The sequence below is a fragment of the Peromyscus californicus genome, unplaced genomic scaffold (assembly GCF_007827085.1).
Source record: "Peromyscus californicus insignis strain IS unplaced genomic scaffold, ASM782708v3 Scaffold_14__1_contigs__length_90479793_seg_2, whole genome shotgun sequence".
Taxonomy (NCBI): domain Eukaryota; kingdom Metazoa; phylum Chordata; class Mammalia; order Rodentia; family Cricetidae; genus Peromyscus; species Peromyscus californicus.
In genome coordinates, this window is record NW_026294436.1 from 26102346 (window position 1) to 26129314 (window position 26969).

The following is a 26969-nucleotide window of genomic DNA, read 5'->3' on the forward strand; positions in this document are numbered from 1 at the left end:
ACAACTTCATAGACTACCATTCTGAGCATCCAACTTGGCTCCTAGCTACTTCTCTTAAATGGCTTCTGAGCCCTGAGCTTTTGCATCATTTGTTAACCTTTCTTGATTCACTCTATTTTACTATTGATTATTGATTGCATTCCATAGCTTAATACTATCACCCTCAGTTTGCACTACAATGTGAAAGCAAGAAACACTCACGCTCTTTCCTCTCCTGGATTGGTTTTCCACATTCCACCTGGAGGAATCTTCCTTTACCATGGAGCAGCTATGTCCTGCTTTTCTCTCCCTCCTCTCTCTCTGTCTCTCTGTCTCTCTGTTTCTCTGTCTCTCTCTCTCTCTCCCTCTGTGTGTGTGTGTGTGTGTGTGTGTGTGTGTGTGTGAATGTGTGTAGAACCCCAGTCGATTGATGCTATAAGAGAAAAGGTGTTAACTTGAGGGCCTAAGAAAGGAGACTTGAAACACAAAGGAATCCTGGGTTTCTTGACAATTATGGCATGGGGGGGGGCCAAGTTATCATATATTTTATACATCACAATAGTATGGAAGTGCAAAGAGTCCCAGCACAGAAAGTGGTGTATTTAAGGAGTTTAAGCACTAATTACCTGGAATTGATCATTATATGCTATATGCATAGGTGGATAATCATACCATACCCCATTCATATGTCCAATAAAAATGGAGGTGAGATAAAATTTCCATTGAACTTTTTATACAGTATTTTTTTCATTTTCTAGATTACAACTTTTTTCCAGGTTTCTCACTAAACTATTTTTTGTACTTCTTCAGTGTGTACCACACAGTCATCTAGCTCACTAAAGGCATGTGTACAGAGTGAAAAAATATGTCTGCTTATGAATTTGTTTCTTTCTTTTGAGTACAGAAAAATGCCAGAGCCTCAAATAGCTTCAGATATGATGTGCATTGTTTTCAGTTCCAAAGAATTTCCTGTTTGACAGTTATTTCATTCAAAGATTGCTTTGAAAAATGTTGGCTTATATAACATTATTAGGTAATTTTCAATGGAAGGATAGAATTTCTTTTCAAATATTCTTTTCTGCAACACACTTCTGGAGATTTCCATTAACAGCTGTGTTTCAATTCCAGCTTCATGTGGAAACTGTAACCCCAGGTAGTTACTTAACTTCCGGGAGACAATTTCCCTTCTCTCTGTGAGACTGGTATTAGCGACTCCATCCGAGGGCTGACAGAAAAACTAAGTGGTGCGAACAGTGCTCCTTGATGACCTAGCAAGTGTTGTTTATTTCTCTAGACACCTTAGGAACCGACCCAGGCATACAATACGGAACTATGACTTGGAGATAATCAATCTCCTTTCAGCCAATTATGTTTGCCTCTCTGGTATAAAATGGGATTTCTCTGAATAGCTTAGACTCCTGCTGAATGAAAATATTATCTCCATTCAGGAGAAATAGCGATCAGCAGCTACTCTTGTAGAGTATTAGAAAGAGTGTCCCTGTGTTAAAATGACTATACTAAAACTGAATCAGGAAGCGTTTCTTGCTGGGAAGGGCAAAAACCAAATGTTTCATTAAAGTTGGTGCTGGAGAGAAGACTCAGCAGTTAAAAGTTGCCCACTGCTCTTCTAGAGGTCCAGAGTTCAGTTCACAACACTCATATGGGGCTGACTCATAACCTCCGACAGTTACAGCTGAAGGAGTTCCACACAGATCCACAAATAGAAAATAATTAAAACTGAAAACTACTTTAAAATATCCAAGTCATAAGAATTTTCTGATGAAATAAACTGGCTTACCTTATAATTATGTAAACTGGTAGATGGTTGTAATTTACTAGTTGATATGGATGTATTTCCACCATATTTATAATATATAAGATGTTATAGATTTATATGACTCAAACCATCATAAATTTTGTGGAAGTTTTAAGAAAGGCTATCCAAGTAAAACTTATCTGCAGTAGGGTTTAGAAGTTCATGTTGAGACAATTATTGCGGCTATTGAGAAAAATATTTAATGAGAGTAACTTAATATGCTTATGTTTGTTGTTTTCCAGAGACTTACTGAGGTGCATTTTATACAGTTAAGCTGTTTGGATATTGAATGGAAAAACAGAGGAACACAACAGTCTTTATAACATTTTCCTTCTTACTTTTGGAAAAAGAGTTTATGATGGGCTATGATGTAATAGTCTATTCTAACTGAAAACCTTTTAAACCACACTGTATGAAACAAGACCTATGATAATTCATTTGAGTTATTTGTCCAATTTTTGTTGTTGTGTTATGGAATATTTGCTTAACTATGTAAAGATGTGTTGCTATGTTACCTTACCTGCCTAAGTCACCTGATTCGTCTAATAAATCCTCCGTGAAGGAGGAGCTATAGGTGGATCTTCCAGGAAGAGAGAATAAGTAGGAGGAGGAATTTAGACTCCAGGGAAGGAAGAAAAAAAAAAAGAAAGAAAAAGAGACGTGAGGGAGATGCCAGGTGCCAGACAGACAGACATGGAAGGAACAGGAAAGTAGGACATAGAGAATGAAAACAAGGCAAAAGTCCCAAGGAAAAATGTAAATGAATAGAAACAGGTTAGATTAAGTTAAAAGAGCTAGTGGGACAAGCCTAAGCTAAGGCTGAGCATTCACAATGTCTTTATATGGGAACTCATTGTCAGCCCAAAAAAAATGCCAACTACGGTTGTTGTTTTAGGTATTTTATACTTCATATTCTTTCAACCCTAGATCTTTTCTTGTAAAATAATAGTGATTTCCCACACTGGGTTCAGATTTTAAATAAGGGATTTCTTACACTTTAAAAAAAAAGGACCACTTTTCAAGTAATTAGTGAGGCTGAGAGGAGTTGGCACATTCACCCAAATTTACAAAGGAAAACTGCAAAGAGCCTGGCCATGCTACTATAAACACTAGCTCAGAAGTGACAGGCAGAGTCCTCTCAGGATGCTGTTGCTAGTCTCTGATGCTGCTGCTGGTGTGTGCGTGTGCGTGCGTGCGTGCGTGTGCGTGTGTGTGTGTGTGTGTGTGTGTGTGTGTGTGTGTGTGTGTGTGTGTGATTCACTAGAGAGCACAGTGCAGACTGGGAGCCTGAAGCCATCAACTCAAAGGCAGCAGAGCTGGATTTAAGGAAACATCTTTCTCAAATATATATTTATAATATAAATAGTAGTTTTGTAACTACATCTAGAAGGTAAAACAAAGTATGAAGGTAGAGATTCCACTCCCTTACTCCTATTTTTAAAAATTGTAATGTTCAACCCATTTTTTTTATCTGCCCACACTTTTAACTCGATGGAAAACTTCCTTTCTTGATATATTCTTAGAACTAAGGACATATTGTGGAAGATACACATAATCTGATTATCTGCTAGCTGGTCGGACTCTACCTGCGGTGTATGTGAGAAACAATAGCTACCATTCACTGTCTGTCTTCCGTCAGGGCCTAAGGCTGAAAACATCTGTATTTATTTGTAGCACAAGTCTCTAAGCGACTTCTGTCGAGACAGCTCCAGAAAATAAAATACCAAAATATGCAACTTGGTCTTTTCATTTCCAACAGAATTCAATTTCTTTGCAAGGACAGCTTCTGTGGTCCACTGAAGATGCCCCCATTTTCCGACCAGTTGTGTGTGTCTCATTGAGTCATGGAGTACATAAGTTATAGTTCATTACCAGCTCTCTATGGTTATATGGGTTCACTGAAGTGTGGTTTCATGTTCCGTGTTTTATGAAATAACAGTTTCATCAAACAATGCCCCATTTAATTTCCTCTCCTCTTATATTGCCTGTGGTCTTTTCTTGGCATACAACAACATCGATGTCGGAGTTTGGGAAATGATTCTCAGTATCGGTAACAAGAGGAATCATTGTTTTAGCTGAGTACACAAAGCCATAACTCCAAATATCAACACAAAATGTACTTGTTTCCACTTGAACTATTCAAAAAAAATTCAATGTATATTTTTAATCTACCAGGTTCTCAGTTACATTACTTTTATATCATGTTTAAGTAAATAATTCTGTTATTCTCTGAACACCCCATTTCTTTGGCAATCAGAATATGTGCAGGAAATTTTTTGAGATATAAAAATCATGAAAAACACATTATCAGAGTTATTGTCAAAGAACCTGTTCTTATCCAGCACCAGGCTATTCCAGCTGCCTATGATTGCAATCATATTAACCAGCAGGTTTTCTTACCTAGCCAGGCCTCAGCTGCTCAGTGATATTTGGAGGGATTTTTCTCACTTGAGAGTAGGAAATTACAGATGTGTGTATGTCCATATGTTGTATGGATGTATGTATATGTGAGTTGTGTATAAGTGTTAAATATACATCTCTGTGTCTTATTGCACACATACACATACACATACATTTGGCCTTTAATATCTGTGAATTTCATATTCCTGATTCAACAACATCAGATCAATAATATGCTGAGGAGGTCTGAATTTAGTAAGTACAGACATCTTTTGTATTGCTCCCTAACAATATAGCACAACAACAATTTATGTAGCAGTCACACCATGATTGTTATTATAAGGTGACCTAGAAACAGTTTACTTATATAGGTGGATTTATGTAGGGTGTATGTAAGTACTGTGGCAGGATTTGGGTATCTTCAAGCATCCTAGAACCAATGCTTTGATGATGGTGAGAGGTGACTACATATAGTTTTGGGTATTGGCTTTGTTGCTATATTGAAAAATTAGCCCCTCGGGTATAGAGGAAGTTAGAGAAAGGACCCCAGGAGTGAGCAGCAGCAGCGGCATCTGGTTGCCTCCAATTGTGTGTAATGAGAGTCTTTTACCTGAAGTTCTGGCACTATCAGGTACTGTATTCTGTTCCAACCTTATACATCATAGCTCTTTAAAACATTCCAGCATGTGTGGTTGATGTCTGTCATTCCCACACTGGCATGGCAGAGGTATAAGTTTAAGGCCTGGCTGACCTATATAATGAGTTGCATGGAAGCTGGGGCTCCATAGCATGATATTGTCTAGATCCAAAAACAACTAAGCAAACAAGCAAACAAACTACCTACAAAATAAATGCATAAGTAAAAATGTCAAAACAAAATGCACAATCTCAGCAGACTAAAACTCATGTCTGCATTAGGACTTCAAGTTTTGGGTGCAAACTCCAGAGGTAAATCCCTCTCAAACACAGACCTGGACTCTTTCCCACGATAACAGTATTGTAGACTCAAACCTGAATTACCACCCCAGGATGGACCATTATATGAAAGGCTACTGCTTCCTTCATGACATTTTTCTGATTTCTTGTTTTCTCTACTGCAGTCTGATTCACCAACAGCTCTTAGAAAGTCTTTCAATTACTGCGATATACTTCTGAAGACTGGTGAAGTTCAACTCAAAAAAAAAAAAAAGTTGGTCACTTTAGATGTGCAAAACCCAGGAGTGGAATTTATTAGAATCTTTCCAGAAGCAGCTATCAGAGGCAAAGGTGCCTGCCAGTCTGTGGAGTTATGTATGGTGCTCTCTTTGCTTTTTAACAGGAAACTGCAAGGCAACCACAATCATTTTTTTCCCATTTGAGCTTCGTCTGATGTAATCATCTTCCATTACGGTGACAACTTCACAGCAGAATCTTGGTTTGATTTTTTTTTTCAGACTCTTCAAAATGATATCATTAAAAACTCCTCTGAACGGATGATATGAAGCCATAGAAATTTATGAGACTCAGTCTGGCTCTAGACCCTTTGCCCCTCACTCAGAGTGGGTTGAAATCAGCCCACAGGATCGATAGTTATTATAGCAGGTGGACAGGCCAACAAGGCAAGGGATTTTATAAGGTTTCTTTCCTGAAGACACTGCAACAGAAACAAATTTGTTTGCACCCCACCTTGCTCTTATGGGAATTTCAGAATGTTAGCCGTTTGATGAATACTGCCATAGAGAAAGACTGGGATGTTCCTAATATGCCATAAAAGGAATTGTGTGTCTGGTCGCCAGGTGAATTTTCTTGTTCTCATTGCGATTGGCATCTACTGCTTTGTGATGGATACCAAGAAACTATTTCTGCTCTCTAACTCCTGTCTGGGGAAATAGTTTCTTGGAAAAGGATTTAAACAACTTTAAAAGGCGTTACTTTTGCTTCAAAATGTATGAACCTACAATGAAGGAGTGGTCACATTTACATAACCTCATCAGCAAGGTCTTTTATAGCGTATTCTTAAGGTGTTTTCTAATTTTCGCTCAAGGAGCTTGCATTATTTTTACAACAAAAAATGTAAATAATAGGACTTTAAAATTTGTGGAAATATATTTTAGATAATTTTTAAATCCTGTAAAATTAATGAATGGAATTAACAGAAGTAAAACAATCACTTATTTTCCTTAGCTGAAGGTTAATGAAAACATTATTTAATCATTCTTAGCATGTCTTAGGGAAAGTTATTTTTACAGTGCTGGAGCTCCAGGAAAGATACACAGAAATGCCAACAACTCCATAGCGTTGCTCTAGATCTCTCTGTTAAATTCAGAAAAAAAGGCATTAAAATATAGAAAAAGGAGACTAATAAAGGGAAATAAAAAATACCACAGCTCTATGAAATGAGCATCCAAAAAAATTAAGACCATGATTGTAGTTGGTTAACATATCCTTTGCCTGGTGCTTTAGGCATCATATTGGGAGTGAGAACGTAGGCTTGGTGTTCTTGGTGACTCTAGTGCCAAGGATCCAGGGTGATGACAACTGACGAGCGAAATCAAAGCCCCTTCATTGCCATCGCAATGTTTACACGAAGGAAGACAACATACCTGGAAAAAGTAACCAAAGTGGACACAGGGTCTCTGATGACCACATAAAAGAAAAGCAAGAGTGATTGATTATAAAAATTGTTTACAAATGGAAGTAACAAAATTAAACATCAAACCATATTCTCTGAAATCATTTAAATGGGCAATACGCCACTACTCAACATAATAAAAAAGGCTTGTTGTCTCCGTGGTCATCTATTCCTTCTTTCACTTGTGATGGAACCTCCATAATTAAGGAGAAGCCAATATTGGCCTTGAAGACTGATATGTTCTTCTCCTTCATATCTAGTCTTGACCATAATTAAATTCTCAGAGACATGTGGAAAATTAACTCTACAACTCACGGGCCATGTTGTTTTGAGTCAACATTGTCACAGGGATACCTCAGGTCAGTACATCTCCTTTGCACACAAATGTCTGTGAATAGAGATGCTTTACCTATAGTTTGCAACAGAATTGCTTGAGAGCTTTCTTACAGTTTCATCCTGAAACATTCCCCACGAGCTCATGTTTTAAATCCTGGGTCACCAGTTAGTGTCTCTCTTTGCAGAGGCTGTAGAAACTTTAGGAGGGGGACATGGCTGGTAGAGTGAGGCGCTTAGAGCAGGTCATTTAAGGTTAGACACAGTTCTTGCCATATTGTCTAGGTCTGCCAACAGGTAAACAGCCTCCTCTACCATGGACTGAGCCTCTTTGCCCTCCTTCCCAATTTTGGTGCACTACAACCCTCTGAAACTGTGAGACAAAGCATCTCCCCCCTCCCTTTCAGGTTGTCTTTGTCAGGTAGTGTGGTCTTACTAACGCATAAGGAAATAATACAGAAAATTGGTATCTGAGAAGAGAAATTACTTCTGTGATAAAGCTTATTTTGTGTTTCATACACCTTTGGAACATGTTTATGGGAGGAATATGGAAGTGTTTGGAGGTATAGGTTATAGAAACCATAGAAGCCAGAGAGGCCATTCATGTGACTGATATTCTGGCAAAGAATGACTCACCAAAGAATGGATCTCTGTTTTCCCATGTCCTGAATACTAGACTAAAGCTTTCTCTGAGCCAAGTTGACAGCGGCACCAAACTTGAGTGCAAACATCAGCCTTTAGAAACTGATTTTGTGGGCAAAACATGTCCAGTTATGAAACAATGGCAGCAGTTTCCCACTAGATCCTATGACAGCCCTACCTATGAGATTTTCACCAAGTTTACAGTACAAGGCATGAGTTCCCTCCAGTGCAGTGATCCCCAAATCCTGTCAGAAAGTGGTTAGTGACACCCATAACAGCCATGCCTGTAGTGTACTAGTGGACACATCCTGTTTGGCATATTGGCAGGACAGAATGCGGGGTTCACAGCTGAGTGAGACTGTTGACGATTTTTTTTATCCAATAGCAACTGGCATAATGCTTTTTGGCACTATGAAACCTACCTAGCTGCGGGGGAAGTATCCATCTCATCTCCAGAATTTACACAGATTTTTAAGGAAGTCCGTGGAGGCCAGGCAATGAACAGCAGGACAACATGGCCTAATGAAAATCTCTGGAAGGATGATGAGAGAAATTGCAAGAAAATGCCCAAGTTGAAATAGAGACCCTGCGATGTTTTGATGCCAGGAACATGAAATACCTGCTGAAGAAAGCTTCATGCACCAACGGGAGCCAGCTTGTGTGAGGGAAAGGCAAACTGAAAGGCCATAGGAGTGGTACTAAAAAGCCAAATGAACTTTACAGAGTAACTCCAGCTATGAATGCCGGACACTGAGCCATGGAATTTGCTAGTTTTCCTGCTGGGTTTCAAGTCTTGCTTTGGTCCAATCTTCCCTTGTTATGTTTTGATTATTCTCTTTTGAAATGCAACTGCTTACTTCATGTCACTACAGATGGGAAGAATGGAACTTTCCTCTTAAATTTTCTGTTGTTGTTGTTTGTTTTTGTTTTGTTTTGTTTTTCCAGACAGGGTTTCTCTGTGTACTTTTGATGCCTGTCCTGGATCTCACTTTGTAGACCAGACTGGCCTCGAACTCACAGAGATCCACCTGGTTCTGCCTCCTGAGTGCTGGGATTAAAGTCGTGTGCCACATCCTCTTAAATTTATAAGGATTCATTGTAATAGTTTGCCTTGAATCTAAAAAGAGTCTTTGCTGTGAGTGTTCTGTATGGCAAATGTGTTGCTGATTGGTCAATAAATAAAACACTGATTGGCCATTGGCTAGGCAGGAAGTGTAGGTGGGACAAGGAGGAGAATAAAGCTGGGAAGTGGAAGGCTGAGTCAGAGAGACACTGCCAGCCGCCACGATGACAAACAGCATGTGAAGATGCCGGTAAGCCATGAGCCATGTGGCAAGGTATAGATGAATGTAAATGGATAAATTTAAGCTGTAAGAACAGTTAGCAAGAAGCCTGCCACGGCCATACAGTTTGTAAGCAATATAAGTCTCTGTGTTTACTTGGTCAGGTCTGAGAGGCTGTGGGACTGGCAGGTAAGAGAGATTTGCCCAGACTGTGGGCCAGGCAGGAAAACTTTAGCTACAAGTCTTCAAACTTTGAACTTTTGACCAGTGTGGGGCTAATAAAAATGACTGGATTTTTTTACATTGGGTTGAATGCATTTAGCTTTCTAAGATGACCATGAGCCTTTGAAGGACAGGGGTGGAATGTTATGACTTGAATCTTAGTGGCCCCGCCAGCTCATGTTTTGAATGACTGTTTCTAGCTGGTGGCACTTATTTGAGGGAGCTATGGAAACTTTAGGAGGAGGTGTCTGGCTGCAAGAAGTGGCATGAAGAGTGGGCCTTTGGAGGTCCATGCCACCCTTAGTGTCTTCAGTGTTCTCCTTCCTGTTCCACAGCCGTGGGAAGAAATTGCCACTCCATTGCCCACCACCACCACCACATAAGGCCCATTTTCTCATGTCTTCCCCACCAAGACAGACTGAAACATTGTGAGACTGTGAGCCCAACTAGACTGAAACATTATGAGACTGTGAGCCCAACTAGATCTTTACTTGCTTAAGTCATCTCTGTCTTGTGTGGTAGCCATAGCAACATAGAAGTAACTGATATAGACTTGGTAACTGAGCCTCATGGATACAGCGAGTGTAGTATGTACACCTTGAAGAGCCAAAGAGGATAACAAATCCATTGAGTGATAGTAATAAACATTTATTAAGCCCTTACTACATTCCAGAAGTGTTCCAGAAGTTTAGCGGGTGTCATAGCATTTGACCCTTTGTTATTAGAAACCCTGTTAGCAGAACGTGGTGAAATAACTTGTTTTTGATTGCACAATAGGGTCCGGCAAAGGTGCGTGGTGTTTGAAAACAGAATTTGACATTTTAGAGTAGTCTGTGCTCTGAAAACGTTCTCTGACTTAGAGATAATATAGCATGAGAATGATAATGTGTGAATCCATTCCTGTACAAAGGGTGCTGGGACATAGTTCCCTTCAAAAAAAATGTCAAGATTGTTAAACCTAATTTAATTACAGTTTCAATTCCTGAAACATTTAGTTTTCCAAACATTAGTGATTTTGATCGTACCTTTCTGAAAAGCTTTGATCTCTTCTTTGGGTCACTTAAAAGGAAATTAATTTTTTTTAATACTTGAAGGGAATATTGTAAATATCAACTCATAGGTGCTTTTGAGGTGGTCAGCGCTGCTCTACAGACGCCCAGCAGTCTGTCCCAGCTCTTGGTATTTTCTTTCCTATTGTTCATGGAAATCCTGGAAAATGAAGGCTTCCCTAAAGCTATACAACAAGTATCAGCAATAGCATATTTCTGATAATATGCATGTTCTTGTACATTCTTATACTCATAACTTCCAGAACTTGCCCTCTGATTTTCAGTGTGTTGGAGGAGAACAGTCCTGGGAGAAGAAGAGAATGTGAAAACTTTCTTCTGTTCCACAGTGTAACACCTTATGTCACAGACATACTTCCTGAGAGAATATCAAAGAGAGTCGGAGAAGGCAGTTCCAGACAGTGCTGATCTGTCTGTCCATCTACCTATCGATATCTTAAATACTATTCTAGGAAAAAGAATTTTCGGCTTTGAAAAAGTTTACAGTTTGAGAAACAGTAACACGATTTAATCAAATGGTAGCACACACTTGTAAAACTAATTCACCTACTTAGAAGTGCCAGGCCTGCCTCAGGGGCCTGAAGATGTGATATGGGGGGGAAAGCAAAATGAAAGTTTGCCATGGCGGCATTTCAGAGAACTTCCTTTGGAGACGAGAGTTACCTGAATTAATGAGCTGGGCTGACTAGTTGACTAGTTCACAGCCTCCCTCTATGAAAACTCCTCCGAAAATTCCTCAAAGCTTTCTGCTTACCCTCTGAAGTGCAGACTAAATCTGATTTTATTGAAAGTCTCTCCACTGTCTAATGAAAGAGACTAGTTTCACTCATTTCTATCAGTGACTCCCTACCACATAACAAGGATAACAGGAGAATAGGTGGGACACAAATGGCTAAGGAGCCATCCGAGTTTGTGATGGTGTTCATGCGAGTTCTTATTACCCAGAAATGCAAACAATTAAGCATGCAATGCATTGGGGAATGATATATGTAAACCTGCTGTTAGGAGCGGAACAGCAGCTTGTAGATTTCAGTTCTCATTTGCTCTTTTCACTGGCAGCACCGAGGACTTCACAAGACGCTATCTAGGCTTGTGGGGCTCATCGAGTTAATTAACTTCAAACAAAGATGAAACCTATGGAATGTAGAAGGATATTTAGTATGCAGCGCCTATCTCAAGACAATGTGTTCTGCCCTTAGATTTAGGGCGGGGGTCGTGAACTGAAATGCCTACATCAGGCATCTGTCTCAAGAGGCAAGCTGTCTCAGTTCACACTGGTACTCGGAAAAAGCATGCCCATTGATGCCAGGTGGGAATGAGACTCTAGGCCTTCAGGTGAGCTTCTCAGACAATGCTACTGCCTAGTCGGGAGTTCTTGGAACCTAAAAGTCCAAGTTCAATGCCGACTTTGCCATCAGCCAGTTGTCTGATCCTAAAAACTAGGCTAATCTTCTCTAAGGTTTAGTTTCCTCACTTGAGAAGTTCAAATCATGAGAATGAGGATACTTCAGCTGATTCTATAGAAGACTAAATACTAGAGGAAAGCCTGTCAGAGCACTTCATTATTGTAAACTACTGTCATTATTTATGAGAGGTCAGGAGGCTACAAGTGCATTTGAAATACTACACATTCCAAATGTGGGTATTGATTTTAAAAATTATTGGGTTAACTGAACATATGAGTCTGGCCCAAAGACCTCATTTGTGACTTCCTCATTGAACTTATTTGAGATTCTGTGACTTTCGTTGGTTTAAAAGCCCAGTAGCCATTGCTCATGATTAGGGATTTGCTCATCTGGTATATTCACTTTCTATTTGCATAAAGAACTTTTAACAGCTTGTATGAAAAGGCATAGCCTCAGTGTAACTACTAAGACAATTTCAAAAACACAAGGACAATTTAGCATAAAGACATTTAGAAAGAGTAAATGTTACAGAATAGCAAAGCTCAGGAAACCTACAAACACCACAAAGTAGAATGAAAAGCAGGGCTTGCTCAGGTTGAGTTTCTCAGTGGCTAGAAGTGGACAAAGGAGTTTGTTTGTTTTCAAATTTAAACTCTAGAATTCCTAAAGGAAATATTTGCATAACAGAGATTTTTTTGCAATTTAATAGAGCATGTTAAGTGACAAATTATATTGGAAAAGTAGAAAAGTTATATATATTATGTATCCACAGCTTTTAATAATCCTTCAGGACCAAGTCCTGAAAAGGCATTTTCAAGAGGCAGGACATGGAGAGAGTACTGGTTCTGGGTGCTTCTTGTCTGGAGTTTTTTGAGTGAAGATCAAAATGAGATGAAGCTGTGAGAACACTTGTTAGTGTACATTTAGATTATCTGTTCCCCAGGAAATCAATACCTACTATTGCTTCACATGGAAATCTTGTAGCTGTTATTGCTATCTTTGGCATTGGCTGAGCGCAGATCCATTAACTTTGGGCCCATTCAAATTTGGAACAGGACTCTGTATTTCTTTAACCAAAATAGATGATTACCATCTTAGCCTTCCCATATATGAGGGCAGCTACCAAGTTTGTTCTTCTGCTAGAGAAATACCGCTCTTCCTCTAGAATGACTGGAGCAGGTCTACATACTGAATAACCTATACATTTTGAAGAGCTGGAAACTGTACTCTGACTAACGTCCTTGTGAATGTACTTCTTGTTTTTCTCCAAAGAATGTAAGTTCCCAAGGGCAATGATTACTGTCTGTAAATCATTTCTAGGTCATGAACAGTGACTAGTACAAACTTCTCATAACTATTTGCTGAGTTCATGTCCAGACGTTTTGGTTACCACACAGCTTAATGCATGAATTTATTTTTTTAAATTTTTTTCAACGACAATTGTAGTTTGGACTATTTTCCATTTTAGAGTTTCTGCTAGACATAATTGATAAACATGCTCATTTAATATTAAAGACAAGCTACCTGAAGATGTTTCTCTGAAGTTTATCTTGCACTTTTCTTTTGAATAATCACTGTAGTATGTCTCCTAAGATTTAGCTTCTTATTCCATTAAGAGCATAATTACTAAACAAATCAGCAAATTACATGAATAAGTATTGTTGATGTATTGGTTTTTTTTTCTACTAAATTCATTCATCCATGAATCCTTCACTTACGTATCATGAATTGTACTGGTTACCAAGTCTGCTCCAGGCTGCTATAAGGTATTGAAGGCACAGTCATGAGCCCCTGGTACTTTCTCTCCAGGAGCACCCATAATCATGGTGATTACAGTGGGTTTTCTCTACACCAGGTGCTCCTCTAGGTGTTTGGATATACTGACTGTTTTTTCTCTGTTGGCAGCCACCCATAGCTTACTCCTGTATCCATTTGGCTTTGCTTTAGTATGCCCAGTACAGCGCTGGGAATACTAAAAATTAGACATGAAACCAAACCTCTTATGGCTACAGGAGGGAAGACCAGTTGGGAACCATCAAACACATCTGCCAAGGCATCCTCCCCAAAGCCCATAAATTATTTGGCTTCTTCGCATTAAAGAGAACATTTGTAAGGAGTTCAATTATCTCACTGGTTGGTATGTATGGACTTTGTCTATCAGTGTGTAAATTTCTAAAGTTAGCTAAGTGGCTGTGGACAGTTTTTGTGTTTAAGGAAGAATATTCCTTATTACCATTGCAATGAGTTATGCTGTCACCTGAAAAATCCAAGTTATCTACGTCCTCTTACATCTTTACTCATTTTCTATAGGTCTTGGTTTGACCAAATGAAATAGTACATTTCACTGGCAGAATTTACTTCAAAGGACAAGAGTAATTAACCTTATGAGGAAAACACTTCAAGTTGTACACAGATTAAATTCTGCCTGCATTTCCCATGCGGTGAGACTTTCTAAGCTATCACTGGGGGACCTAAAAACAAAACCATGTAGCTAAAAGCAGAATACTATACTTGACATTTATGTCGGTGTGCTTATTATGACCTAACTGACCCTATAAAAATGTAGATCAAATAGTGTCAACGAAGACAGAGAGTGCCTGAGGTACATGGAGTCATAGTTTAGTTCTCTCTGACTTCTCTGTTAAATCACAAGAAAGCTCTCTCGCTTCTCCAGCATGCAATTGCCAGAACAGGTTAAAGACAGAAGATGAGAATACACCAGAAGGAGGCATCTACCTATTAGAAATTAGCTGAGTCTGTCAGAGAGGCATCCCTCACATGAACATTCACAAAAGCTCATATTAACTAGTGATTTTTCAGTATTTGAGAGTGATGATTCAAATATCAGGTCTGCTGATTTGTTTAGTAGTTTTTGTTCTTACTGAAATTCGAAGGTAGGTCTTAGAAAAGATACTGAGGTGAATATTCCATGATGGCAAGACATTTGTCAGAGAAGCGTCTTTGTGTTTCCTGCCTTACATATTAAATGAATCTGTTTATCGATTACATCCAGCAGAAACTGTAAAATGGAATATGTTCCAGGGAGATATCGAGGTCATGGAAAGAAGCAGTCCTCACCACACAGGGAGGAGCTGAGGAATTGCTCCCCCTTCCCACTGCTTATAGGAACAGGCTTTGTGTTTTAAAGAATTCTCACCAACAAGGAGAGTTCAGGAGGAGAGAATGGATGTGCTAGACACATACTTGTGTTGGCTCTGGGAGGCAGGGTGGAGTGGGAGGGAGCTGATCAGCCCTGCTAGGCTGCTTTGTGTAGCTTGATATGGTGATGTGCTCAGACATGCTGCATCAAAGCATGCCAGAGCCAACAGTGAGAATTCAAAAGCAAAAAGGCTTCAGAGGATCAGGAGAGAGCATCTTGGTGGAAGGCTTCCTTTCCATTGCTTTTAACATTTTACTTTGGGGCATTTTGTGGAATCTAACTCTGGTTGAAGTTAAGTGCTTGCGTGTACTTCTATAATTTTTCCTAACAAATGTACTATGAGAAATGCTTGCAAAATTGATTATAGTATTTGAATTTTCCTACCTATATGTCTAAGACATTCAAATCTTTTCACTGGAACAAATCACTGAGCTTTTCCTTGCTTCTGTAGAAGAACGAGAGCAGGAGGATGTTTGTAGCTGCTAGATAAATCTAGCTCTTAAGTGAATGGCCACAGCTGGATGGATGCTCTAAGAGATGTTATGAAGGTAGGTTAGGATAAGAAATATAGGGCCTTATTAAAGTTTCAAGGATGATTGAGACAGGCAAGATTTAATGAATGGTATTGGAGTTTGGCCAGGTCAATGGTGTTAAAACTCACTGACAGAAATAGATAAATGGAAGGTCCTGACCACTGTTCAAACTCCCACCCCAATGCTCAGAAAACAATTCTCTTCAAAAACTTTTGATGCTATTCCAGAATATTTGTTTCATAGGTGACTCAAAGTGAATGTTGCCCTCAATGTAATCAACCCAGGCCCTGTTAAACCTAGTGGTTAAGTAAAAAAAAAAAAATGGGCCACTGTATTATTTTCTTCTTTTTCTACTTATTAAATCATTGAAGTAATTGAGACATCTACATCATAAAATGAGATTGTTGTATATGGAAAAAAATGAAGCAAACTTTCCCACAAAAAAGTACATGCAGATGAGGTAATAGTTATGAGGCTGAACTTGGCGTTCGTAATTACAGAATTGGGTTCTAGGCACCACCAGGGCACATCTTTTTTGTTAAAACTTATGCTTTCGCAAAGATGGAAGACACAAATAACTCTACTAATTGGCACACTTCACAAGAGAAGAGCAGGCTTACAGTTACATTTCCATCTTGTAGGACTTACACTCCTCATTCCAGGCTTTATAAAAATAACAAAGGAGAATAGAAACAAATAGCATGCTCTAGCACTTTCTGAATGGCTTTACTCTGTGAGTTTAGAAAATCTCTTCCTAGGATAAATCTCATTTTCACTGGTTATCAGAGAATAGAACGCCATTGTCTATGTGCGTAGTTGCCTTGACCCTGCGTTAGTCAGCTTTCCTCGCGCCGAAACAAATACCTTATGTAACCAACTTGCAAAGAGGAGAGTTGTTCCCTCTCTGTTCCGATGCTCCAGCCCATGATTGCTGGTCCTGTGACGCCACATCAGGACTGGAGCATGTGGCCAAACATAACACTTCCTTTATGATCAGGAAGAAGAAAGGGTTAAGACATGTCCAGTGTACCTCTCCAACTGACTGGAAGATCTCCTAATACCTGGCACCTCTCCTTAGGGTTTCTACCACTCTAGTTCCTGCTAGGGACCAAGTCTCCAGCACATGTGAGGCAGATTAGAGGGCTCCACATTTCCCTGTGTCACTGTGGCAGGAATTAGGCATTATTAGAAAACTGTTAAATCACTGCTAATATTAAGTTTTTATTGTAAACATTGCTTTTAACATTTATTTTTCCTGTAAGCTAAGATATTGGGGGACAAATCAGGTTGACTCCTTAATTGCCAGCTGTTAGGTCTTTCCTTCGTGCCCTGGCTTGCCTTGAGCAAAAGACTATTATCCGAATAGCCAAACAGACTGCCCTCTTGCCAGCTCTGGCTGATTTGAAAACCACACAGACACCTTGGGGAGCTATCCTATAACCATAGCTGCTTGCTAGTGAAGCACATTCTTCATTCTAGAAGGAACCATCCCAGCCATACGTATCCATACCTATTAAAAACAGCTTGCACTGAACTTTATTTACTTATTTATTTTGTTATTCTGTGCCTTGGTGAACAATAGATGAGCCTGAAACCATTTTCGCTCAGACCAGAAGGGAGCATTTCCCCAGGGTAGAGCAGGGAGCTGTCATTTGCACGAAGGTCCACCAAGATTGATACAAACAACCTTATCACACTCCAAGTCACTGAGCTGAGTTTCATAAAAGTTGTTAAATGAATTTGGCTTGGGATTAAAATAGAATTTCCGGCACTCTCAGAAATGGCCCTGAACATGCTTCTGCCATTTTGTTTTCTCCATTTATGTGTTATTCTCAGTATCAATGATCATAAAGTGAAAATATTGATCAACTCTAAAAAACATTGAGGATGATGATCAGTGTTCTCGAGCATTAAATGTTCAGCGGATACTCAACTCTCTGTTAATACATATGTACACATCCATCTCATTAGCATATAAATTTGCTATTTCATAAATGGTAAAATTATATGTATATCAAGGGGTTGTCTTAAAATACAATTCTTTTTTTTTTTGCCAGTAAAAGTTTGACGTGTATAGATATTTCTGTATGTTTCAAATTACACACACACACACACAAATTTCTTGGGAATAAGGAGCCTCAAAAGGAAAAGTTTAAGAAGTGCCAATCTTTCCCAAGGATCACCCAGTATAAGGGTTCATCTTTCTTATTCAAAAACAAGCCCAGTCACACAGAATCAATCTTTCTTTCTTTCTTTCTTTCTTTCTTTCTTTCTTTCTTTCTTTCTTTCTTTCTTTCTTTTTTCTTTCTCTCTCTCTTCCTTCCTTCCTTTTTCTCTTTCTTTCTACCTTTCTTTCTTTTCTTCCTTCCTTCCTTTCTTGTAAAGATGTTTGTTCCATTTTCTTATAGTCTTAATTATTTAAAAAAAATCGTTACATGCCAGGCAGCAGTGGAGAACGCCTTTAATCCCAGCACTCGGGAGGCAGAGCCTGGTGGATCTCTGTGAGTTCGAGGCCAGCCTGGTCTCCAAAGCGAGTTCCATGAAAGGCGCAAAGCTACACAGAGAAATCCTGTCTCAAAAAACAAACAAACAAAAAAATCATCACTCAAGGGCTAAAAAGATGGCTCAGCAGTTAGGAACACTGGTTTCTTTTCCACAGGACCCAATTTAATTCACAGCAGCTCACAACAGTGTGTAACTCCAGATCCAGGGGACAGGACACCCTCTTCTGGCATCTGCAGGCACCAGGCATTCATCTGGTATGCAGATATTCATTCAGGCAAAACATCAATATACATACAACTAAAATAGAATTAATTTTTAAATATTGCTCAAACTGATTGTAACCTGTTATGATCCAAATTTGACACCTGTTGCTGCCTTCAAAAGAAGGTACCATCACAGCCTTGACTGGATACTAGATGTACAATGTGTTCCCTTATAACAAATTGATCAGGCTGAGCCATCTCTCCAGCCGCAAGCTCAAACTTACATATGTTGTGTAATATGGAAATAAAAACAAATGCTAAAGAATAAGAACAAAAAGCAAGATGAGAACTTCTCATGCTTGTATTAGTGTGGTTTGGTCAGTGTAAGGGGTAAGTGTAAACAAAACAGAGGAAATAAGTGTGCATGGCTTCAGTGGAAGGGTGTGTGCTGTTTGTGGAATGTTTCACCAGACCCTCTTCCTTGAGGTGAGACAACTACAGAGTAGTTAAAACGGGGCTGAAGTGTACATGGCTGAAGTGCAGAGGCTTAACAAGCAACTTTATTTCCTCCTTTTCTTTCAGAAAATGTAAAGGTTGGATCTCAGAATTCTTCACATAATGGAATTATTAAAAGCCATTGCAATTAAGGGGAAAGAACAAACAAGAAGAAGCAAGTAGATAAGAAAGAAAGAAAAGTGGTGTCTCTCAAGAAATGGTCCATTCCTTTTAGATTCTCCAGTTTTGTGGAGTACAGGTTTTCGAAGTATGACCTAATGATTCTCTCGATTTCCTCAGTGTCTGTTGTTATGTCTCCTTTTTCATTTGTGGTTTTGTTAATTTCAATATTCTCTCTCTCTGCCTTTTAGTTAGTTTAGATAAGGGTTTGTTTATCTTGTTGATTTTTCTCAAAGAACCAATCCTTTGTGTCCCCTAGGTTTAGGTATGCTGTGCATTCATTTTCATTGAATTCTAGGAAATCTTTATTTTTTTTATTTCTGTCTTGACCCAGTAGTCATTTAGTGGAGAGTTGTTCAATTTCCAGGATAGGCTTTCTATTGTTTCTGTTGTTGATATCCAGCTTTAACCCCTGGTAGTCTGATGGGGTGCAGGGGGTTATTACAATTTTCTTGTATCTAATTAGACTTGCTTTGTGACCAAGTATGTGGTCAGTTTTGGAGAAAATTCCATGAGGTTCTGACAAGAAGGTGTATTCTTTTGTGTTTGGGTAAAATGTTTTGTAGACATCTGTTAGGTCCATTTGATTCACAACATCGGCTAGCATCATTATTTCACTGTTTAGTTTTTGTCTGGAAGACCTGTCCATTGTTGAGAGTGGGGAATTGAAGTCTCCCACTAATAATGTGTGGGTTCAATGTGTAATTTAAGCTTTAGCTTTGATTCTTTTACAAACAAGGGTATCTTCATGTTTGGGGCATAGATATTCAGAATTGAGAAGTCATCTTCAGGACTTTTCCTTTGATAAATATGAAGTGTACTTCCTCATATCTTTTGATTAATTTTGGTTTGAAGTCTATTTTGTTAGATGTTAGAATAGCTACACCTGCTTGCTTCTTGGGTCCATTTGCTTGGAATATCTTTTCCCAATCTTTTATTCTAAAGTAATGTCTATCTTTGCATTTGAGGTGTGTTTCTTGTATACAGCAGAAGGATGGATCCTGTTTTGTATCCATTCTGTTAGCCTGTGTCTTTTTATTGAAGAATTGATTCTATTAATATTGAGAGATATTAATGACCAATGATTGTTAATTCCTGTTATTTTCTTGTTGGTGTTGATGTGGTAGTCTCTCTCTCTCTCTCTCTCTCTCTCTCTCTCTCTCTCTCTCTCTCTCTCTGTGTGTGTGTGTGTGTGTGTGTGTGTGTGTGTGTGTATCCTTCCCTCTTTCGGTTTTGTTGCTATGAGATTATTTATTTTCTGTGTTTTCATGGGTGCAGTTTGCCTCCTCGGGATGGAGTTTTCCTTTAAGGCTAGATTTGTGGATAAATGTTGTTTAAATTTGACTTTGTCATGGAATATCTTGCTTTCTCCACCTATGTGATTGAACACTTTGCTCAGTACAGTAGTCTGGGCTGGCATCCATGATCTCTTAGAGTCTGCAAGATATCTGCCCAGGCCCTTCTGGGTTTTAGAGTCACTGTTGAGAAGTGGGGTGCAATTCTAATAGGTCTGTCTTTATATGTTACTTGGCCAATTTCCCTTGCAGATTTTAGTATTCTTTTTTGTTCTATATGTTTAGTGTTTTGATTATTATGAGGCAGGGGACTTTCTTTTCTGGTCCAATCTAATTGGTGTTCTGTATGCTTCTTGTACCTTTATAGGCATGTCCTTCTTAAGGTTAGAAATTTTTTTCTATGATTTTGTTAAAAAAAAATTTTGGATCTTTGGTGAAGAACTTGTGGGAGTGGCCAACCAATGACTGGTCCAACTCGAGATCCATTCCATGAGAGGGAGCCCACCCTGATACTGCCTGAAGGGTCAGGAGCCAGAGGCTGTACTGCCCAGATACCTAGGATAAAAGGCTTCATCCAGCAACTGATAGGAGCAGATGCCAAGACCCAAGACCTACACCCAAACATTAGTTGGAGTTCAGGAAATCCTGTGGAAGAGGGTGGAAGGAATGTAGAAGCCAGAGGGGTCAAGGACACACAAAAAACCCACAGAATTAACTAACAGGGGCTCACAGAGACTGAACCAATAATCAGGGAGCCTGCAAGAGTCTGACCTAGGGCCTCTGCATATATGTTACTGTTCTATAGCTTGGTTTTCTTGTGGGATTCCTAACAGTGAAAGCAGGGGTTGTTTCTGACTCTTTTGCCTCATTTTTAGGTCCCTTTCCTCCTACTAGGTTGCCTTGTTCGGCCTTAATAAGAGGGGAGGTGCCTAGTCTTCTTGCAATTAGATATGCCATGATTGGTTGATATCCCTGGGAGGCATGGATTTGGGGGAGAGGAGAGGTACTGGGAGGAGAGGAGGGAGGGAAAACTGCAGTCAGGATATAATATATGAGAGAGAAAAAAAAAAGTTTGCCAGGTCTGGTGGTGCACGCCTTTAATCCCAACACTCAGGAGGCCTAGGCAGGCGGATCTCTGGGACAGTCAGGGCTGTTACACAGAGAAACCCTGTTTCAAAAAATGAAAAAAAATTCAACACAAAACAGAAAGAAAGAAAGAAAAAACCCAAAGGCAGAATCAGTTTAATTTATAACATGTCAACAACACTACCTGAAAAATTCAATATTAAACATGTATTGACCTAAACTGTAAATTTACTTGAGATAAAAGCTTCTTTGTGGAGAACAGAAATTCTTGTTTGGTTTAATTTGAAATATCTTCCCAAACTGGGTGGGAATTATCTCTGTGTGATGGTTGGAAAACACTGATAGCTTCACATGTGCCCAAAGGCCTGCCTGCACAGGCCAGTCCTGTTTGTCTCCCCTTCCCCTTGTTCATACACAAGGTATTAAACAAGGAATCAAAATGAAGAAAAACAAACCAGTAACTTCGTTATAGTCGACAGAATCGTATGACTTTGTCTTGAGAAGTTAATCCAACAAGGAGAGATCTACTAACACAGCCAACAGGTAAAACGACTTTTGTCACAAACTACGCACTAGAAATACACATTTAGCTCAAAGCTAGTGCCACCAGGTAGCAGCAAGTGTAGAGAACAGCTACCAAGTGCTTTATTACACAAACGATTGGAATCATGTTCCCAGGAATAACTTCAGCAGCTGTAAAACAATCCATTGAGAAATATAATCATAAAATCATAAAAAATAAATGGTCCAACCGGGTTTTTAAAAAATTCATTTTAACTTGAGGCTTTTCCACAAAAATAGAAATGCTTACATTAATTACATTTGAGTTTTCTCTTTGTAAATCTTTAAGTTCTTGATTGGAAGAGAGTAACCTGGGAAACTGAAGGTGTTACACACATCTGAAAACAGAGGATCAATCAGAAATAAAGAGAGCACATTTTTCAAATTGTGATGTGTCAACTGGAATAGAAAATTTAATTTATCAAAGTTGGCATGGGCTATAATTGGAGCAAGAATTCTGAGCTCCGGCTAATTATATCTGGCTTAGATGGATGAAAGACTCTTCCTAAGACATAGTAAAGTTTTAACTGTTAAAAAGAAAAGCTTTCCTAACCTTTTAAGCTTGCTTAATATTGCCTGCAAGAGTCCTGAGATTTATCCAAAGCTTCCATTCAGTAGTTTAAGTGTATTCTTTGAAAACGTCCTGCATTTATATCATGTGTTTTGATCATATTCACCCACAACTACCTTTTCCAGCTGTACCTAGTGCCCACTCCATCTCCCTTCTAACTTCATATTTTATTGCTATTGATATTAATTATGTAGAGTCCAGTTAGTGCTGTCCGTGTGCTCATGAGTATGGGAACATTTATTAAGGTGTGGGCAAATTACCAGGGGCTGTATGCCCCTCCTCTTTTTAGTCAAGGTCTCATATATAGTTCAGGCTGTCCTCAGACTCACCATGTAGCCAAGATGGCCTTGAATTTCTGATCCTACTGCCTCTTCCTCCACACAAAATAAGAACCTCTTCAAATGTGACGATCATGCTATCAGCAATAATAAACTAATAGTGTCCCTTGCCTCTGACCAAACACCCAGAAACAGCAGCAGCCTAACTGATTTGCTTACACATGAGATTAAAATTAAATCTCAGACCAACAGTTCTAGCAGCAAAGATGACATGCTTATTGAGATGTGGCTTTTTTTTTTAAACAAACAAGCAAATAAAAGGCAACTTTTGGGATGGTTTTGTAGACAAAATAAGATTCTCTGGACTCTAATTAAAGCTACATCCCCATTCCTGAAGATGGGTGACAGTGAGGGAAGCAAGGGACTTCCATTGTACTACTTGTCAATCTGAATGAAACTGATGGGCAGAGGGTAGCATTCAAGGCTTATTGGTTTTGTTCACTCTGCTCTCAGTGGGAAGAACATGATGGTAGAAATAGGCAGCATTCCTTGGGGCTTCATCCAGCAGACAACATATCTGCAGTGGTTGACTCAGGAAGCATTCAGAGAGTGACAGATGGTGCTGACAATGAAGTGATTCTATTCAGTATAGAATTTTAGATAGACTCAAACTGTTGAGAGATCATATTCAATGTGGCCATTGCCAGGAATGATTTATCTCTTATTTTCCACCTCCAGTGACCAATAAATGACCAAGATGAGAAGGGGAAGGGGTTATAAACATTTATTTTGAATGTATATTATTCTGTTTTGACCAGTCATGGACCTGATGTTTTTTTTTCCCCCTAAAGGATAAGATGACAGCAATTTGAGGCATCAATCCCATACTGTATAGCAATTAAGAGAAACAACTTAACTATGACTCAGCTACCTGGAAGTTACTATTGAGTCAGCATAATTCTATATCATAAAAATAAAGAACACCCCCTCCCTCACATCAGCTGCAACACTCGGGAGAGCAGGCCGTGCACCTCACCTAGGCAGCACAATAGAGTTGGCAGAGATGTGGTGAGCCAGCTCTGTCATTGTGAGCATGGGAGAGCTGTCCCCATTACTCATCTGTCACTTGGTGTCATGGGCAGAGGAGAGATGCCTCCCTCCATCAAAGACTGAGGCTGATGGAAGAGCTGGCCTTGAGGTTATAAGACTGGGAGAACAGTTCCTGCTTCTCATCAGCTGCAGCACTCTGGAGAGTGACCTCTACACCTAGCTTGGGCAACACAGTAGAGCTGGTCCTGAAGATGTAGGTATGGGAGAACTGACCCTGAGGACATGAAAACTGGAAAAATGGCCCTGTCCCTTGCTCATGGTTGTAAGGGGTGAGCTAGCCTGGGTAATGCTGGAGGGTCCACCCTGGTGGCAAAGACAGGGGAGAGTTGACGGGTTGACCAACCCTACAACTATACAAGCCCAGAACCAGGGCTATGTGTTGGCCCACTCCAACATCCACCCCATATGTGATCTGTTGGAGCATGGTGGGGAGGGTGGAGGTGGTCAGTCCTGTGGACCCAGGGGTGCAAGATCTTCACCATAGAGCAGCAACAAGATGTCCAACAAGAGTCCCAATGAGGGCCCAGCACTGATGATATACCAGAGACCAGGGGCCTCGAACCAAACCAATGATTCTTTGGGATGAACGCCTGCATGTAAAAATGTATGGATAAAGGGGTTTACAGTGTTACTCACTGTATCACACTGCAGCTTCCATGGCAAGATTCTCCCTTTCTTCCTCCCCCTTTTTCTTCTCTTAAAATTTATTTTGTTTTATTTTGGGTGGGGAGAGAGATGGGTAAGGTTGGGAGACATGATGTGAAAGATATAAAGAATAAATTTTAAAAAAAGTTAAAAAAAATAAAGAACATTTGGTTGAATACACTTTCACCACATGACCTAACGTACTAAGGTGGAACATATAATGCATCTCTACTTTATCTTTGGTTAGTACGTTTTACTTTTTGCAATGCCTCACATATGGTAGGCCAGTGACCTACTATTAGGCTATGTAACCCAGGCCCTGTAAATGCTTTTCACTGACATTTGTCTTTTCTGGCTGAAAGACCTAGTACAGAGAAAATGATTGGCAAAAGGACAAAACTAAAGAAACTACAACACATTGAGTTCCTAGCTTTGGAAGGAAAAGAACTGTCCCAACAGTAGAGGATAGAACACTTTAGAACCCAGAGCGTTTAGAAAGGACGGCTAGAATCATTTTGTTTCTCAGGGTCAGCATTGCATACTGGCTAAGCAATGATGCTGTCTAGGTAAATCTAGCAGGAGCTGAAGCTGGCAACTTATATAAGACTCCCATCTATCTCCATGCCTCTGTGTACTAAAGGAACAGAACAACTTTTTTAAAGCTGGCTGATCCTAAGATATTCTTCCAAGCCAAACACCATCTACAATTGCTCCTGGATCTGCCTTCCTTTCAACCATATATATGTGCACACAGTCCCGTAAAAGCTCATGTCAGTCTTAACACCATAGCGAGTGCACATCTCTTGATGCCTGAGCAGTTTTGGATGTACATGTGAAAGTTGGTCCTGCGACGATTCAATACATCAAATTAACCAAACCAATATAGCAGTGAGCTAAATCAAGCCTAACAAATTCTAACCTGGAGTTCAGTATTCCCCTTTGTGTTGTGTATGGGGATAGCTGCTCTTTGTGTTAAGGGCATCCCTGCATACACCACAATGGGCGGGGTAGCAATCTGCATGAGGAAAGAAGGAAATCCAGTTCAACATGATTTTACCCGGTGTTGGTTCAAACTTCTAGAGTCTGACCCTGAGTAGTTTATTAGTGACATGTTTAAACACAGTACAACAATGGAAAGAAGTTTCCCCATGACAATTATCATGACAAAGCTCAAGGCATGACTGCATTGAAACTCCCATACAAAGTACACTATTGCATATACTTTGGAAAGTATAGGTGACCTCTTCCATAAGAATAGATTTTATTGGCCAGGCAGTGGTGGCTCAGACCTTTAATGTCAGCACTTGGGAAGCAGAGGTAGATGGATCTCTATGAATTCAAGGCCAGTCTGATCTATAAAGCAAGTTCCAGGACAGCCAGGGCTACACAGAAAAACCCTGTCTTGAAAAAAAAGCCGCAATTATATAAAAAAAATAGATTCTATTGACTGAGAAACAATACTCAGGGTAAGGGTCTAGGGAGGAAGAGTCTTGGATAACCATGATAGTAAATTCTTTTGCAAAGTATATGAGACCTCTTTCATAAGAATGGGTTCTATTGTCTGAGAAAAAGTGCTCAGGAGTCTGAGATAAACATAACAGTCTGAGTAATTCCAGCGAAGCTTGTCAAACAGATAGCAAAGACCACCAGGTTATTAAATAAACCCCTTCTATTGAAGACAAAAGCCTGCATGTTTAACATCTCTGGCTTCCTTAGTGCTATCTGTGGGCATGAGGACTTCGTGCCCTCTACAGAAGCAGCTCTACTTTGTGCCCTCTATAGAAGAAGCTCTATTTTGCAGGTTAGTGTTCAGTTGGAACCTCCAACTTACTCCTGCATGTTTGAGAAGCCCCATCTCTCTCTCTCTCTCTAAATTCCACCCTCTCAGGGAATCTCCAACAAAGAAAAAGCACCAAAAAGCCCAGTTCCACATTCTTAGTGGCTATGGCAGCTCCTCCCCTGAAGTTGCCAGCAGCTCAAGTCTCTGTCTAAAGAGTTCAGGTTTTGGTTATACTTGGCCACAAACCCAGCTTGTGGTGGACACATCATCACCCCTTGCCTATAGGCTATATAACTTCCCGCTTTAGTTCAGGTGCATGACTTCTTCAGCCTCGATCTTTGGGACTAGAGAACTCACCCAGGAGTTGCTTTGCTCAAATAAATCTGTTCTCTTACTTTTTAATTCAGCTCGATCTGGCTTACTGCATTGGCAGAGAAACCTATTGTTGGCCTACAGAAAACCTATTAGTTAGGATTGCTCATATATTGTCTCTGAGATTACTAGTACTGTCCTTATTCTGTGCATCCAATGGGCAACACTGACTTTTGACTACATTCTGGTTATCTAAAATATGACCCACTAGTGTGTTTGGGGTAATTTTAACTTTCTAAGTTGAGTCCTGTGGAATAGAGTTGAAATCAACACTACAAGCTAACCTAATTTTGTTGCTTATAGTTATCTGATAACATAGTTATTTAAATAATGGCATTAGTCTAATTGAACAGACCTTTTCCAGTCAGAATGAGTACAATATTACATGGAGTGTCATTGTCATATAATGTAGGGGTCAAGGGATGCATTGCTGGAA

At 39.6% G+C, this 26969-nt stretch overlaps 1 protein-coding gene across 3 annotated transcripts in view; it reads right to left on the reverse strand.

Moving 5' to 3' along the window:
- The window catches only part of Crb1 (crumbs cell polarity complex component 1), a 185045-nt gene that overhangs the window by 93960 nt on the left and 64116 nt on the right, over nucleotides 1–26969 (reverse strand). The window lies entirely within an intron of this gene.